Source organism: Mirounga leonina, unplaced genomic scaffold (genome assembly GCF_011800145.1).
Source record: "Mirounga leonina isolate KUSES-001 unplaced genomic scaffold, KU_Mleo_1.0 Mir_115, whole genome shotgun sequence".
NCBI lineage: Eukaryota > Metazoa > Chordata > Mammalia > Carnivora > Phocidae > Mirounga > Mirounga leonina.
The window spans coordinates 26,157,319-26,173,606 of record NW_023270268.1 but is presented as its reverse complement, the minus strand read 5'-3'; the positions used below and the strand labels follow the sequence as shown (position 1 = coordinate 26,173,606).

Genomic DNA, 16,288 nt, shown 5'->3' with positions numbered 1-16,288 from the left:
AGAGAAAAAAAGAAAACTAATTCTAAATAACCCATGAAAAGAGGAAATCTCACAGGACACCAGAAAATATTCTGAATCTGATTGAATGAAAATTAAAATATTGTACATCAAAATTTTAAGGATGAAGTTATAAACAGTATTTAGAGGGTAATTTATTTATTAAATGTTTCTATCACGAAAGAAGTTCTCAAATTAATAATTTAAGCTTTCATTTAAGAAACTAGAAAAAGAATAAAATAACCATAGAGCAAGTAGGAAGATAGAAAGAATAAAGGACAGAAATCAACAAAGGTGAAAACAGAAAAACTACAGAAAATAATGAATCCCAAAGCTAGTTCTTTGAAAAGATCAATAAAGTTGATAATCCTCTTACCAGAATAACAAAAGAAAAAAGAAAGAACCAGTATCAGGAATGAAAGAGGGGATTATGGGTAAAAACCTCAAAGACGTTAAAAAGATTAAGGGAATATTATGAACAACGTTAGGCATATAAATTCTACAATTTGGATGACAAGATCAGTCCTTCAAAGACACAAATGTTACTCAAAGGAAAAAAAAAAGTGACCTAAGTAGTCCTACAGCTATTAAAGAAATTAAACTTGTAGGTAAAAACATTCCAAGAAAGAAAATTCCAAACCCAGATAGTTTCAATGGTCAATTCTATCAAACATTTAAAAAATAATACCAATCTGCACATCTAGAAAGCAGAAGACAGAATACATCCCACTTTATGAGGCCAACATGTTATAATTCTAATACCAAAACCAGGCATAGACATTACAAGAAAACTATAGACAGTATCATTCAACATAGATATAAATACCCTTAACTAAATATTAGCAATTGGATCCAATAATACATGAAAAGAATTATGTATCACAACCAAGTAGGGTTTATTCTGAGATCATAACTCTAGAATCAACCAATGCATATGGACTAAATAAAAAACCACATCATCAGAACATTTAACAAAACAACACCGTTTCATGATTGGAAAACAAAAACCAAAAAACCTCTCACAGCAGACTAGGAATAGAAGGTAACTCCTTTAACCCGATTAAGGGTATTTATAAAAGTTATAGACAATATCCTACTTAATGGTAAGGATTTCTAAGATCAGAAATAAAGCAAGGTTATGTCTACTCTTGTCGTTCCTATTCATTCTCAGACTGGTAGTCCTAGTCAGTAAAAAGAAAAAGAAACAAAAGGCATTATAGATTGGGAAAGAAAACATAAAACTGTCTCTACTCTTAGATGGCATTATTGTTTACCAAGAAAATCTATTTAAAAAATCCAAGAATGAGTTTAGAAAGGTTGCTGAATGCAAGGTCAATATACAAAAAGCAACTGTATTTCCACATACTAGCAATTAATCAGAAATACAATTTTTAAAGACTGTGTATTTATAATACAAAAGAAAAGAAGAGAGAAAGTGAAAACAAAAACAACAACAGAAAAATGCTTTGGTATAAACCTAAAAGAAATGCAGGATTTGTATGCTGAAAACTACAAGACACTCATGAAGGACTTAAAGAAAACCTACATAAATAGGAATAACATGTTCATGAATTGGAAGACTCATTATTGCTAAAATGTCAATTTGATCTGTAGATCCAATGTAATCTGAATTAAAATCCCAGCAGGATTCCTTGTATATATGAACGATCTAAAATTTACATAGAAAGGCAGAGATATTAGAATAGCCAGAGCAATTCTGAGTGAATAGACTTAGTTGGGGATCTCCCACAGTGTGATTTCAAGAATTACTATAAAGCTGCAGTAATCAAGGTAGTGCGATATAAGAAAAAAAAGACGTATCTAGAATAAAGAATCCAGAAATAAACCCATGCAAATCTGATCAACTGATTTTTAACAAAAGTACAAAGGCAATTAAATGGAGATATAACCTTTCCAACAAATGGTCCCAGAAATCCACATGCCAAAAAATGAACGCCAATCTATACTTAACACTGAATACAAAAATTAATTCAAAAAGGATCACAGATCTAAATGACAAATCTAAGATTTTTAAATGTCTAGAAGAAAAGATAGGAGAAAATGTGTATGTTGGGCAAAGAGTTCTTGCATAGGACACTAAAAGCACAATCCACCAAGTTGATAAATTAAACTTCATAAAATGAAAAACTTTTGCTCTGAGGAAAATATGTTAAAAAGATAAAGGACAAGGCATACACTGGAAGAAAACATTTGCAAATCATATATCTGACAGAGAACTTGCATTCATAATATACAAAGAACTCTCAAAACTCAAAAAATAAGATAACAGCTCAACAAAATATGAGTAATTACATTGTGTTGGGAAAACTTAGTACCCATTTGGGAAAGGAAAAAAACAAAAACCAAAAAACACTACCTCCCATTATATGCCTAATTTTTTTTATTATTACGTTATGTTAATCACCATACATAACATTAGTTTTTGATGTAGTGTTCCATGATTCATTGTTTGCGTATAACACCCAGTGCGCTCCATGCAGAACGTGCCCTCTTTAATACCCATCACCAGGCTAACCCATCCCCCCACGCCCCTCCCCTCTAGAACCCTCAGTTTGTTTCCCAGAGTCCACAGTTTCTCATGGTTCGTCTCCCCCTCCGATTTCCCCCCCTTCATTCTTCTCTTCCTGCTAGCTGCTTCTTTTTTTTTTTTAACATATAATGTATTATTTGTTTCAGAGGTACAGGTCTGTGATTCAACAGTCACACAATTCACATTTAATTGCAATTATATAAAGCTAAATGTAAAGAGCAAAATGATAAAGCTCTCAGAAACAAATACAGGATATTATCTTTATCACTCAGGTTAGAGAAAGACTTCTTAAGATATCAAAAGCTCAAAAGCTTTAACCATGAAGGAAAATACTGAAAAAACTTGACTAAATATTAAGACCTCATGTTCAATGACACAAGAAAGAGTGAAAAGTCAAGCTGGAATGGGAGAAGACACCTGCAACATACACAGCTCACAAAAGGTTCATATCTAGGATACATACTGTAAATTAGTAAGAGAGAAAATTCAAAAGAAAAATGAGCAAGAGATTTAATAGGCACTTTACAGGGCGCCTGGGTGGCTCAGTTGGTTGAGCGACTGCCTTCGGCTCAGGTCATGATCCTGGAGTCCCGGGATCGAGTCCCGCATCGGGCTCCCTGCTCGGCGGGGAGTCTGCTTCTCCCTCTGACCCTCCCCCCTCTCATGTGCTCTCTCTCTCTCATTCTGTCAAATAATAAATAAAATCTTTAAAAAAAAAAAAAATAGGCACTTTACATAAAAGAGGCTATGTGAATGTTTAATAAACATATAAAAAGGTACTTGACACTGTCATAAAAAACTCAAACTGTACAAATAATGAGATACTACTACATAAAAAATAGAATGTCTAAATAAAGAAGTCTGACAAAACCCAAAAACCAAGTATGTGTCCGAAAATGTGGAGCAACAAGAAATCTCATACAGTTCTCATGGGAGTATAAATTAATAATACGGTATTCTCTATTAAGCTGAATATACGCATAGCCTACATGCCAGAAATTCTATGCCTAGGTATATACCTTAGAGAAATGCTCATGTGCAACAGAGGCATGTTTATGAATAGCTGCATTGTTCATAATAGGCAAAAACTGGAAATAACCCAACTATCCATCAATAGCGGAATATGGATAAACTGTGGTGCATACATTTGGTGGAATATTACCAATAATCTTAGATACACATAACACCGGTAAATTTTTGAAATAAGATAGTGTCGTGCAAAAGAACCCAGACCCAAAAGAATACATGTTGTAAGATTATTTAATTCAAAACATGCAAAATTAAATTGTACTGGTTAGAGAGGAATAATTAAGTGGCAAAATTATCAAAGAAAACCGAGAGAGAGAGAGAGACAGTTATAGAAGTCAGATTAATGGCCACATTGCAGGGTGGGAATAAACAGTTCTGATCATAAGGTGGGCACCAAGGGCAGTTTTGTGGCAATAGCAACGTTGTTTCTTGATCTGTGTAAAGGTTACATTTAAATAATTCAAAATAATCTACATTTGTTTTACATATTTTGAATGTGTTACACTTCACAATTTTTAAAAAGATTAAAAGAAAGAAGGAGAAAAACACTGGACATGAGTGTTCCATCATTCTTCTAAAATATCAATTAAAATATAACTGAACTAAAAGGATAAGCATATAAAAAAACTGGCAGAAGACACAGGCTCAGACATGGTATTTCAGCTTAAGAATAAGAGTAGGGCGCCTGGGTGGCTCAGTTGGTTAAGCGACTGCCTTCGGCTCAGGTCATGATCCTGGAGTCCCTGGATCGAGTCCCGCATCGGGCTTCCTGCTCGGCAGGGAGTCTGCTTCGTCCTCTGACCCTATCCCCTCTCAGGTGTTCTCTCTCTCTCAAATAAATAAATAAAATCTTAAAAAAAAAAAAAAGAATAAGAACAGTAGTGGGATGCCTGGGTGGCTCAGTCGGTTAAGCGTCTGCCTTCTGCTCAGGTCATGACCCCAGGGTCCTGGGATCGAGTCCCACATCGGGCTCCCTGCTCAGCGGGGACTCTGCTTCTCCCTCTCCCTCTGCCTGCCGCTCCCCCCTGCTTGTGCTCTTTGACAAATAAATAAAATCTTAAGAAAAAAAAAAAAAAAAGAATAAGAACAGTAGCTTCCTTTGTTAGTTTGGCAAGTTTTGTTCTCCTAAACCAGGCACCCAATAAATAATATTCAAACCCTTGTCTATAAAAACTACCACAGAAAACAATGGTACATTAGTTTAAAATATTTACGTAATTGGGCTCCTGGGTGGCTCAGTCGGTAGTCTGCCTTTGGCTCAGGTCATGATCCCAGGGTCCTGGGATCAATTCCCTGTACTGGGCTCCCTGCTCAGTAGGGAGTCTGCTTCTCCCTCTCCCTCTGCTATGCTCTGTCTCTGTCTCTCTCTCTGTCAAATAAACAAATAAAATCTTTAAAATAAGATAAAATATTTATGTAATTTCCATGTTTTCTTCAACAATTCTAAGACTGGAAAAAATATCTCAAGGTTTTGTCACTGTAATTTTATGGAAAATATTCATTTACTAATTAATCTATTAATTAAATCACTCACGTTTATACTAGATAATTTATAATTATGTAATTCAAATAAAATGTATTTTCTTGGGCACCTGGGTGGCTCAGTTGTTAGGCACCTGCCTTTGGCTCGGGTCATGATCTCAGGGTCCTGGGATCGAGTGCCACGTCGGGCTCCCTGCTCGGTGGGGAGTCTGCTTCTCCTTCTATCGCTCCCCCCCATTCTCTCTCATTCTCTCTCTCAGATAAATAAATAAAATCTTTAAAATATATATATATATATTTTCTTTGTGAATACATGATTTGGGGTGGGATGGGACAGGAAGTTTCCTTTCCCAAATCTGACTGGCTATTACAGGTACTTTGGTTTACCCATAATTACCAATATATCAGCTATTTAGTCTTGTTTATAGTTTATATGTGCCATCATTCTGGCAGCATGAAAAGTGAACCCCACATTATCAAAAACTATACACTTGGCTTATTAGGCAGTTCTTAAAAATGAATGGCAGCTCCCAGAATGCCCTCTTCACCTGTGAAGTTTCCATTTTTTCCTGTGTTGCTTTGTGGTATGTGTTCGGCAATCCTGCAAACTTTACTTTTATTTATTGATAATGATTTAGATGCTAATATAAAAATAGTAAAGCTGCTTTCTAGTTTGTCAGGGAAACTCATTTATTAAATGCCTTCCCTAAAACCAACTTCTATTCCTGAGCATTGTAGGAAAGATGGGATTTAGTCCCCTTGGCAAAGAATTGGATAGAATTGCTCCGTCTCCCTCTCCACTGTCCCTTTAAAGTCAATGCTTTGACAGATCATCAACAGAATACTGCAAATGATAAAGTTATTTCATAAGAGAAGAGTACCTTTGCCCACATGCATTTCAAGCGCATGTGTTTTTTTTTTCTTTCTTTTTTTTTTAGGAACTCACCCTTCCTATGTCAAAGTGATTTGAATTGTCTAAGCAAGTACTGAAGGGGATGCAAGGCAAAATGACATGGAAAGAAGCCAGTTTAAAACTTAATTTGTACTTGGGCAACTGATAGCTAACTGCTGCCACCCACCAAAACCCAAATACATCCCACACACAAAAACAAGAATACCCACACACAACATAGCCAAACACCTTTACATTATACACTTGTTAAAGTCAGGGACTATGTCTTATTTTCATTCATTCACTTCTAACATTTTTTAAATGGCTACTATTTACCATAGACTGGGCATAAATACAGGGAATAATTCAAACCAGGTCCCTAGGTTAAAGGTATTAAACAAGACACATGTTAATTTATATGAGTGCTACAAACATCTAGAGAGCTGTGGACATCTATTAGGCTGCCATAATCTACCTGGAAGACCAAGAAAGGTGTTCCAGAAAAGGGATATTAGTCTTATATTGGTTCTCTATTGCTGCATAACAAATTACCACAAACTTAGCAGCTCACGATAGCAGTCATTTATTAATTCACAGTTCTGCAGGGCAGAAGTCCAGGCACAGTGTGGCTGGGTCTTCCGCTCAGGATCTCTCCTAAAGCTGAAATCAAAGTGTCAGTGAGCAGTGTTCTCACCAGAAGACCTAAGGAAGAATCTACCTCTACGTTCATTTATTTACAGTATAGAAGATTATATAAGATATGTACACCCGGCGGAGGGGGGAGATTCCTAATGGGCCATCTTAGGAATTCTGCCTACCATTAAGGGCAACCTAAAGAATGAACAGAAACTGAAGATGAGGCAAAGGGAGTTGGAGACAATGAGAGCACAACTGATATCCTGAGTCATGAAAGAGCATGGAAGAGTAGGGGGGTAAAGTATGTATGACTTGGACTTGTCTTCCCAGTCCCCAGCAGAGTAACCGGGACTAATTTGCCAAGGGAATGAACCAACATACCAAGTTATACCAAATTAAGCTAGGAAGTATTTAATAAGGGCTTATATACTTACAGCTATAAGGGAAAAGCTAAGAATTTCTTGTAGTACTAAACCACTACGCAGAACTGAGGAGTGACAAATCAGGGGAGACAACATGGACAGAAAACTAACTGGAAGTTAAGAAAACTGGACTCTTATCCTATATCTCTTCTAAATATAAGTGACCAAATCAAATAAACTCCAAGGGCTTTAGTTTTGCCTCATCTTTAACAGAGATGATTTAGGGGCGCCTGGGTGGCTCAGTCGTTAAGCGTCTGCCTTCGGCTCAGGTCATGATCCCAGGGTCCTGGGATCGAGCCCTGCATCGGGCTCCCTGCTCAGCGGGAAGCCTGCTTCTCCCTATCCCACTCCCTCTGCTTGTGTTCCCTCTCTCGCTGTGTCTCTCTGTCAAATAAATAAAATCTTTAAAACAAAAAAAAACAGAGATGATTTAACTACTTGATTTCTAAGATCCCTTTCTAGTACTAACTATCCTACAAAATGGAAGGCATGGTTCTTGCCCTGAGGCAAATTTTATTTAGCAAGTTTAGAATCTAGTATTAATTCATGTTGTAATCTAGACATTGCTTTATCAGCAATAATATTAAAAAGACAAATCCACAAAGAATCCTATTATAAACAAGGAATTTACTCTTTTACAAATTTAGCAGTAATCAGCCACTCCTATGCTAAGGTTTACTTGCCAAAACTACTTATCCTGTATTATTTTTTTAAAGTAGGCTTCATGCCCAACATGGGGCTTGAACTCAGAACTCTGAGATCAAGAGATGCATGCTCTACAGACTGAGCCAGCCAGGCACCCCCAAAATTACGTATCAATACCAAGTCTTATTAGAATAAGAGGAGGTAAGGTAATCTATGCCCATCTATGATGGGCAATTTAATTAACAAATATAATACTATTGTATAGAAAACTAATGTACAGAATTTCGATTTCAAAAATACTGCTGGACTAAACGAGAAAACTGCACTTCACAAAATATGTAAGGTGTAAATGTGAAAACATCCAATGGAATGTCAGTCAGTTGTTTCAATCAATAAAATTATTTTTAATGGCTTTTACAGAGCTACATATATTTTAATAGGCATATCTGCCTGAGTTAAGGAGACAGAGCTGAGAGTCTGGGGAGAATACAGGGGCTAGAATTCTCAGGACAGAGTAACAGAGTAACAGAGAGAGGCTGGTACAGCTAGAAAATCCCAAAGATCTGCAGATTATCCCCTTGTGTACTCAGCTAAGTACAAAACAGCACATGCGTATAAAAACACGTCTGGGGAAAAGAAGCATCCAAAGTAATTAAAGCAATCAACCTTTTTCTTCTTATCACCCTGACCTAGGGGGTTTTTTGAGGCTTTTTTTTTTCTTCCCTAACTGCCCCCATGAAATTTTTATACTACTGTGTACCTAATCTCTGCAGTTTGGCCCTTTGGAGGGTTGTTAATCATTGTAATAAGGTGATCGATCTTTCTCTCACACATATACACATACATACTCACAGCAAAAAAATAAATTTTGCCAAGTCGGGGGTGATATCACCCCCAGTGAGAATATATGGATTTTGAAGGAACAGTGCTTGGGTTTCATACAGGAAAGTATCCTGTTTACACAAGCTAAGGTGAAAAACTCGTATTTCCTGGAGCACTGGACAGAGTACTCAAGAAAAACTTACCTCAGTACAGAATACTTAGCATTTTTTAAAAAAATTAAGTATCATTTATAGTAGAAACAAAATTTATAAGATATAAATTTCACAAAATATATAAAAGGCCATCCACAGTGAAATTACAAAATTTGCTGAGAGAAATTAAAAATGACCTAAATAGAAGGAGAGCTATAACCTGTTCATGGGTCAGAAGACTCAATATTGTTAAGATGTTAACTTTTGCCAAGCTGACCTACAGATCAACATAATCCAATTTTGCCCCTAGAATTGACAAGCTGATTCTAAAATTTATATAAAACACAAAGGACCCACCCAAAACAATTTTGAAAAAGAAAAAAGTTGGTGATCAAGACTTATTATAAAGCTATAGCATCACAACAGTATGGTACTGGCATTAACAACAGACTTAATAAAGATATAAAGACAATTCAATAAAAAAAAATCGTCTTTTCAACAAATATTTTAATAACTGAATATACCCACATATTAAAAAAGTGAACTTTGGTATATATCGTGCATAATATACAAATATTTTTTTAAAGATTTATTTATTTGAGAGAGATAGCACACACAGAGAGAGGGAAAAGCAGACTCCCTGCTGAGCAGGGAGACCAACGTGGGGCTTGATCCCAGGACCCTGGGATCATGACTTGAGCCAAAGGCAGACACTTAACCCAGGCACTCCTGAATAATATACAAATATTAACTCAAAACAGATTATAGATCTAAATGTGAAATTTAAAACTATAAAACCTTTGGAAGATACAAGAAAACCTATGTGACACTGAGATAGCGATCTTTTTATTTTATTTATTTATTTTTTTTAAAGATTTTATTTATTTATTTGACAGAGAGAGACACAGCGAGAGAGGGAACACAAACAGGGGGAGTGAGAGAGGGAGAAGCAGGCTTCCCGTGGATCAGGGAGCCCGATGCGGGGCTCGATCCCAGGACCATGGGATCATGACCTGAGCCGAAGGCAGACACTTAACGACTGAGCCACCCAGGCGCCCCGACAGCTATCTTTTTAGATACAACACCAAAACCAAGACCCATAAAAGAATGAATTGATAAACTGGACATCACAGAATTTAAAACTTCTCTTCAAATAAACTCTTAGGAGAATGAAAACACAGCCACAGAGTGAGTATTTGTATCCAGAACATATAGAGAACTCTCAAAACTCAAGAGCAAGAAAACGATCCAATTAAGAAAAAAAAACTAGCAAAAACATTTGAAAAGACATTTCACCAACGAGAATATACAGATTGTCAAGAGCTATATGAAAAGATGTTCAATATCATTAGTCATCACAGCAATGCAAATTAAAACTACAATGAGATACACTATGGGATGGATACAGTGTATCCAATCTATTAGAATTTTTAACATTAGAAGACTAATCATACCAAATATTGGTGAGAATGTGGAAAAACAGATTTTCATATCTTGGTGGGAATGTATAATGATACAGCCAATTTGGAAACAGTTGGCAATTTCTTAAAAAGTTAAACATATACCTACCATATGGTCTGACCTTACACTAGACATTTACCCAAGAGAGAGCAAAGCCTATGTTCATATAAAGCCTTATACAGAAAGGTTCACAGTAGCTTTATTTGTAATAGATGAAAAAGGGAAACAACGCAAATGTCTACCAATAGTTCAGTGGATAAACATAATTGTGTTTATAGATACAACGGAATACTACTGTTAATACATGCCACAGCATGGATGAAATTCAAAATAATTATGCTGAATGAAAAAAAAGCTAGACAAAATGACATATTATATCATTTCATTTATACAAACCTCTAGAAAATACAAATTAACCTATAGTGACACAAAACAGATCAGAGGTTAGGGGCAAATGGAATCTTTTGGGAGTGATAGAAATGTTAGCTACTTTGATTAAGGTGATGGTTTTATAGGTATATGCACATGCCAAAACTTATGAAAACAGTACAATTTAAATATATGCAATTTATTGTATGTCAATTATACCTCACTAAAACAAAACAAAACAAAAGGCTGAGGTGCTAGCTGAGACCTAACAGACCAATTAGTAACTTCAGCTCCGTCTGAAATTTAGGACAGAATTTATGACATTTTGCTATACTATGTAACTATAATTATTTATTTATATGTAATAAGTATAAAAAAATCATCAGCTTTATTGCTGAGTATACGAGTAAAGATACTTCATCTCTATTAAAAGTATCATTGTTTACCCAACACCCACTTATATATACATGTCCAGGAAAATTACTTCAAAGAACTTAGACTACATTTAGCCTATTTGGAAAGACAATAATTTGTTTAGTAATTCATAATAAATACAAACATTCTAAAATTTTTGCATGTCCACTGAAGCAGAATTTTTGTTTTCTTGGATCCCACTTTATTTCCAATTAGCAAGATTTAAAAAGAATCCAAATGCTCTCTAAAAGGGGGACTGGTAAAATAAATTACATTATAAACAATGCAAAACTCTGTGGCTATCAAGAAAAATGAGGAAGCTTTCATTACTAACAAGGACTATTAATATACCACATTCCCAATATATATTCCCCAAATATATTGGGGATAAAAAATAAAAGATGCAAAATGTGTATATGCTAAATAAAAAACAATACATGACTGGAACATAAAAATAAGCCACCATCAGTTTCTAGCTGCAAAAACAGCTGGTTTCATTTAGACAATACCATCTTTGTTTCAGAACCACCCAAAAGCCATTTAGTCACAATGACATTTAGTACATACACTCATTTACAGATCTTCGGGGAAAACTGCACATTGGTGAAGAAAACTTAAAAATCTGAAACCGGAATCTAGAAGCACTGGCAAGAATAGAGGAGAGGTGTCATTTCTAGGCATGGAGAAACTATAGAGGAATTCTCTCCTGAGTGTTAACTGAGTTGGTTCTTCTCTCTTCTTCACTGCCCCCTTTTTACTCTACGTCCCATGGAAGCCAGGAGGAAGTTGGGTGGGTACACCTGAAATGGGGCTGAGAGTTATGGGTTCCAATACTAGTAACTGTGAGTAGCTACAGAAGACCATGTACATGCATACAGTGTGTACATGTGTATAGTTTTAGGACAGAGAGTACACGTGACCTCAAGTAACTGAGCAAAGAGGTTTTAAGAGCTTAGGAACATCAACAACTTGGTATACTAGAAGCCAGCAGAAGTGACATGTGACCACAAGAAAGACTGGTTGAAGATTAGAGCACTTCTTGCTAATTTCCAGAAAAAACTAGAGAACATGGTGAAGGGTGGGGATGTGTGGAATTCAGCAACCTGTGTAAACTTAGGGTTTACTACTTTGTGTTAACTGCCAACAATATTATTACAATAATAACGAAAACTAATGATCTGCTTGTGTGATATGTGTATGTATGTGTACTTGCCAAGCACTTCACCTGACAAAGTAAAATCAGTATCATTTCAGTGATCCCAGAAAGTATTTTTGGAAAGCTTAAAAGATGTTAATAATTTGGAAGGCTACTTGGGCAAATCAATCCCCAAATATTTCAAATGATAAAGCTAAATTCAGAAGCGAATAAAATATACAAGACAGCATTTCCAAAAATATTAAGTTATATGATAGATATAGGCAAGGTCTACTTATTGACTAGCTCTTAAATCAACTCTTTTGTGTTTAAAAAGGGTCACTCATAATCTAAGCCTTCCTCTGGCTAGATTATAACTACCCCTAGTTTGATTATTACTTTGAATGATGTTTTTATCTAGCCAAAAAATCAGGCACCAGGGAGGCTTATGTATTCATTCATTTGCAATCCTGACATTTAATAGCACTTGGTATCATGAAAATTAGGATCACACTTGCATTACAGTTTAAAAGGTAGGAATCCATAGAACATGGCCATAGCTTTTAGGGGGAAAAATCCATTTTTGAACCATTATTGCTTTATGGCACTATTTGACAAAAGAAAATGTATTTCTCTTTCTCCAATTTACTTTATTTCCCCAGTTACTATCAAGTCTGACATGGGTTCAAATTCCTGTTCTTCTATACTTACTGATCCTGGAGATGTTCAACCTTTCTGAGTTTTAGTTTTGTTAACTATTGGTGGAATGGAAATGTTAACCAACTTTACAAGATTGCTGTATGAATTGAATCACGTAACATAAGAAGGCTTAGTCATATCACTGTCTCTGAAATAAAATTCCATAACACCAATTTTTATCACTCTGGATAGAAGAAAACTTCTATGTGTAGAAAATAATTTTTTTATAAAGTCAGACCTTTCCTCTGAAATGTGTTATTAATATTTCAGACTAAATCATTTGGGCTCCACAACATGGCATTAAGTTCTAGTAAATCCTAGGGAAAGTAAGTAATAATTATTATTATTTTGGCTACATTCATTCATTTACTTATGGAGATTTTTATTTATTTGAAAGAGAGAGAGTGAGTGAGAGAGAGAGCATGAGCAAGGGGAGGGGGAGAAGCAGACGCCCTTGCTGCAACCTGATGTAGGGCTTGATCCCAGGACCCTGGGATTATGACCTGAACTGAAGGCAGTCACTTAACCGACAGAGCCACTCAGGTGCCCTTGGCTACATATATTTAGACATACAAATGAAACCTTCTGGGCAAAAGCAGGTCATTCAGGTCATTCAGAATTTTTAGATCATCTTAAATTTGAAGTTGAAAAAGCACTGAAGTCCATTATTGTAACCCCACACATTTTACAAAAGAAAAGTTAGTCCCAAAGAACTTAAATGGATTTGCTCAAGTAGTATATATAGGTAATAAGGTAAGAAAATATGAGTACTTAGTTCTAATAACTTATATTCCAATTGTTCTTTACACTATATATACATACCACTCTGCCTTTATACTGTGTTTCACCTTTTTGATTAACAGTGCTTCTTCCATGTCCAAGTAACTTTTATTTTTCCAACAGTTTGCTATTTCAACTGCTTCTAGGCAATCAAAAATCTTCTATTAGGTTACCTATCCAAACAACTATTTTCCCTTTATGCCTTCCTATGAAAATGCTGATTTTCTCCATATATGGAATGGCAATATAACCAGTGATGGTAAGCCTCTATTCTTGCCCCAGGGGATAAACCAGGTAATAAACAATGATTGATCTAAGCAAGAAGTTAATCCCATTCTACCTTTGTTGGTGGATTGGTTTAGAATAAGCTAGTAAGCACATAATACAGCAGTCATATCTACTATGAGGAGAAAGCTAAAAGTCTCACAGAAAAGCTCATCCAGAGCTCTGGCATTACTGTCTTAACCAACCCCCAAATCACCTTGCTCTAGATTAAATTATATAAGCAATAAACCTGTATTTAGTTAGGCAATCAATTACTTGTGGCCCAAAGCTTCCAAATACGAAACTCCAGTATTTTCTAGTGAAATCATCTTACCTAGCTTCTACGATAGAAGACTTCCTTCTCAGACCAAACAATATAAGAGTTTTATTAAAAATCATTTAGGTGTGTTAGTAAAAAAGGTGCTATTTGGTAGTCCACAGTATTCAGAACTTTAGGACATGACTGAAGAAACTAAAATAATAAATCTAAAATAATACAATGTTTATTCAGTATAGAAACAAATCTGAATTTGTATATCCATTCTAAAAATTTATAAAAATAACTTCAAAACCATAAGTTTCAAAAAGATGTTATTGTCAATTACTTAAACTTATTTTTGAAAAACACTGCCGTCACACTGACATGAAGCTTAAATATATTTTACCTATCAAGAGTCATTTTAGATGACAAAACATTGTTTTACTAAACAAATGTATATACATCACCTCTTAAAAGAAAAAATTTACTATCTTGAATTCAAAAAATGGCCACAGATTTAACAAATTGTAAAATTATGACAATGCTTTCAACTCCTGAGTCACATGAGAAAAGACCAAAAAGTAGCAATAAAAAAAACTTGTCAAAAACCCATGAATCACTGAAGACAACTGAAGAGTCACCCACCCTCAAGAAGGGCCAACTAGTCTGAAATACTAACTTAGCTTTTAGTTCGGCCCTAAGTTTCAGAGTAAGGGCACAAGCTAGGAGATGTTAAGAAATGATGGTTAAAAGTAAGTAAAGAAAGAACCTATAAGTAGAGGCTAAAAATTGTAAATGTTTGAGGGTCACACACTAGTGACACATACACAATAGTTCCCAAGGATATGACACTAGAATAAACTGATGCTCAAGATGATTAATTTTTTTTAATTTAAAATAATTTGATTAATATAGCAAAAACTGGTGTTGGCTATAATGAGACTTTGTAATGATGGGGACATTAATCATGGTAAATAGCATTATAGTCCAAACTTTCTCACCAAGATAAGATTTGTTAGTACTATTAAGGAAACAAACAAACAAACCCAAAAGACTAGAGTTAAGCAGAACAGAAAGCCATTTTCCTCCTTTTCATAAGTCTATACCACTGTAGTTATTTTCTGTACTAAGAAAAGTCGACCCTTCAGGACACCCCAATTAGGTAAGTAACCAGGCACTCCATTTAAAATAAATATGTACATCCTGAATTAGGTGCATGTATCCAATAAATATCAACTTAAAGGCAATTCACTTAGGAAGGTTTAAAAAAAATATAATGAGAGCATTTTGTTGGATCACTACTAATGTTAGAATGAACCATTTTAGCTAAAGATCAAATTTATTTGGATAATCCAACTTTTAAAAGATAAATACTTTTTATAGCTACTTAATGTTACCATACTAGTACTGTACGAAAGAATGAAGGAAAAGATGAGAGTTTGAGATGAACCTACAGGTTTTCATAGAATTACCAATCATTTTTGGTCATCTGTTTTGGTGTTGCTATAGCAACTTTATGATTCATGACCCCCTCACCCCAATAATTCAGAGGACTGAATTATGTATGAAAAATGTATTGCCAATGTGTTTCCAGTATCAGTAACACACATTAATGAATCTGATCTTACTATAGTAAATTATATATTTTTAGCCTCAATTTAGTAAATTAAAGAAACTACCGGCCACTAGAGAAACACAGAGGAAATTATCCATATACCCAATCCTTATAAAACTGTGTCTCATGTCAGTCTTGAATGTTAAATCACTATATCTTTTAGTTTCAAATATGTCTTTCTTTACTGAGACTCAAACAGATGAGTCTGTGTATAATGCTTACAATGCTTATTTACAGAAAACAAATTTGATCTCATAATTAAATTAGATACAATCTTAATAGAAATGTCTTTTATTTAAAGTTCACAAAAAAGAACCCTCATCTAAAATGCATACAAGTATTTAATAGTGAAGTGTCATGATGTCTACAACTTACTTTCAAATGGGATTCAGCAAAAGAAAAAGAAAAACTGTATGAGTACATATATATAATACATGTAAATAAATATAAGAGGGAAAAGCAAATGTGGCAAATTGCTATCAATGCTGGATCTACGTGGAAGATATATGGGTATTCAGAGTATTTTTTCAGCTTTTCTGTGGAAAAATTTCCAAAAGATGGGGAAACAAAGGACCCTCACAGGCTCCTAGTTCACTTGTGCTATAGTCTTTATCCTGAATATATGTCCAGTCCCTCTTTTGAGGCAATTACCTCAAGACCCTTC

General features: G+C 35.0%; 1 protein-coding gene across 10 annotated transcripts in view; it reads right to left on the bottom strand.

The window, feature by feature from the left end:
* ANKRD28 (ankyrin repeat domain 28) overlaps positions 1-16,288 on the bottom strand; it is a 200,816-nt gene that overhangs the window by 104,020 nt on the left and 80,508 nt on the right. The window lies entirely within an intron of this gene.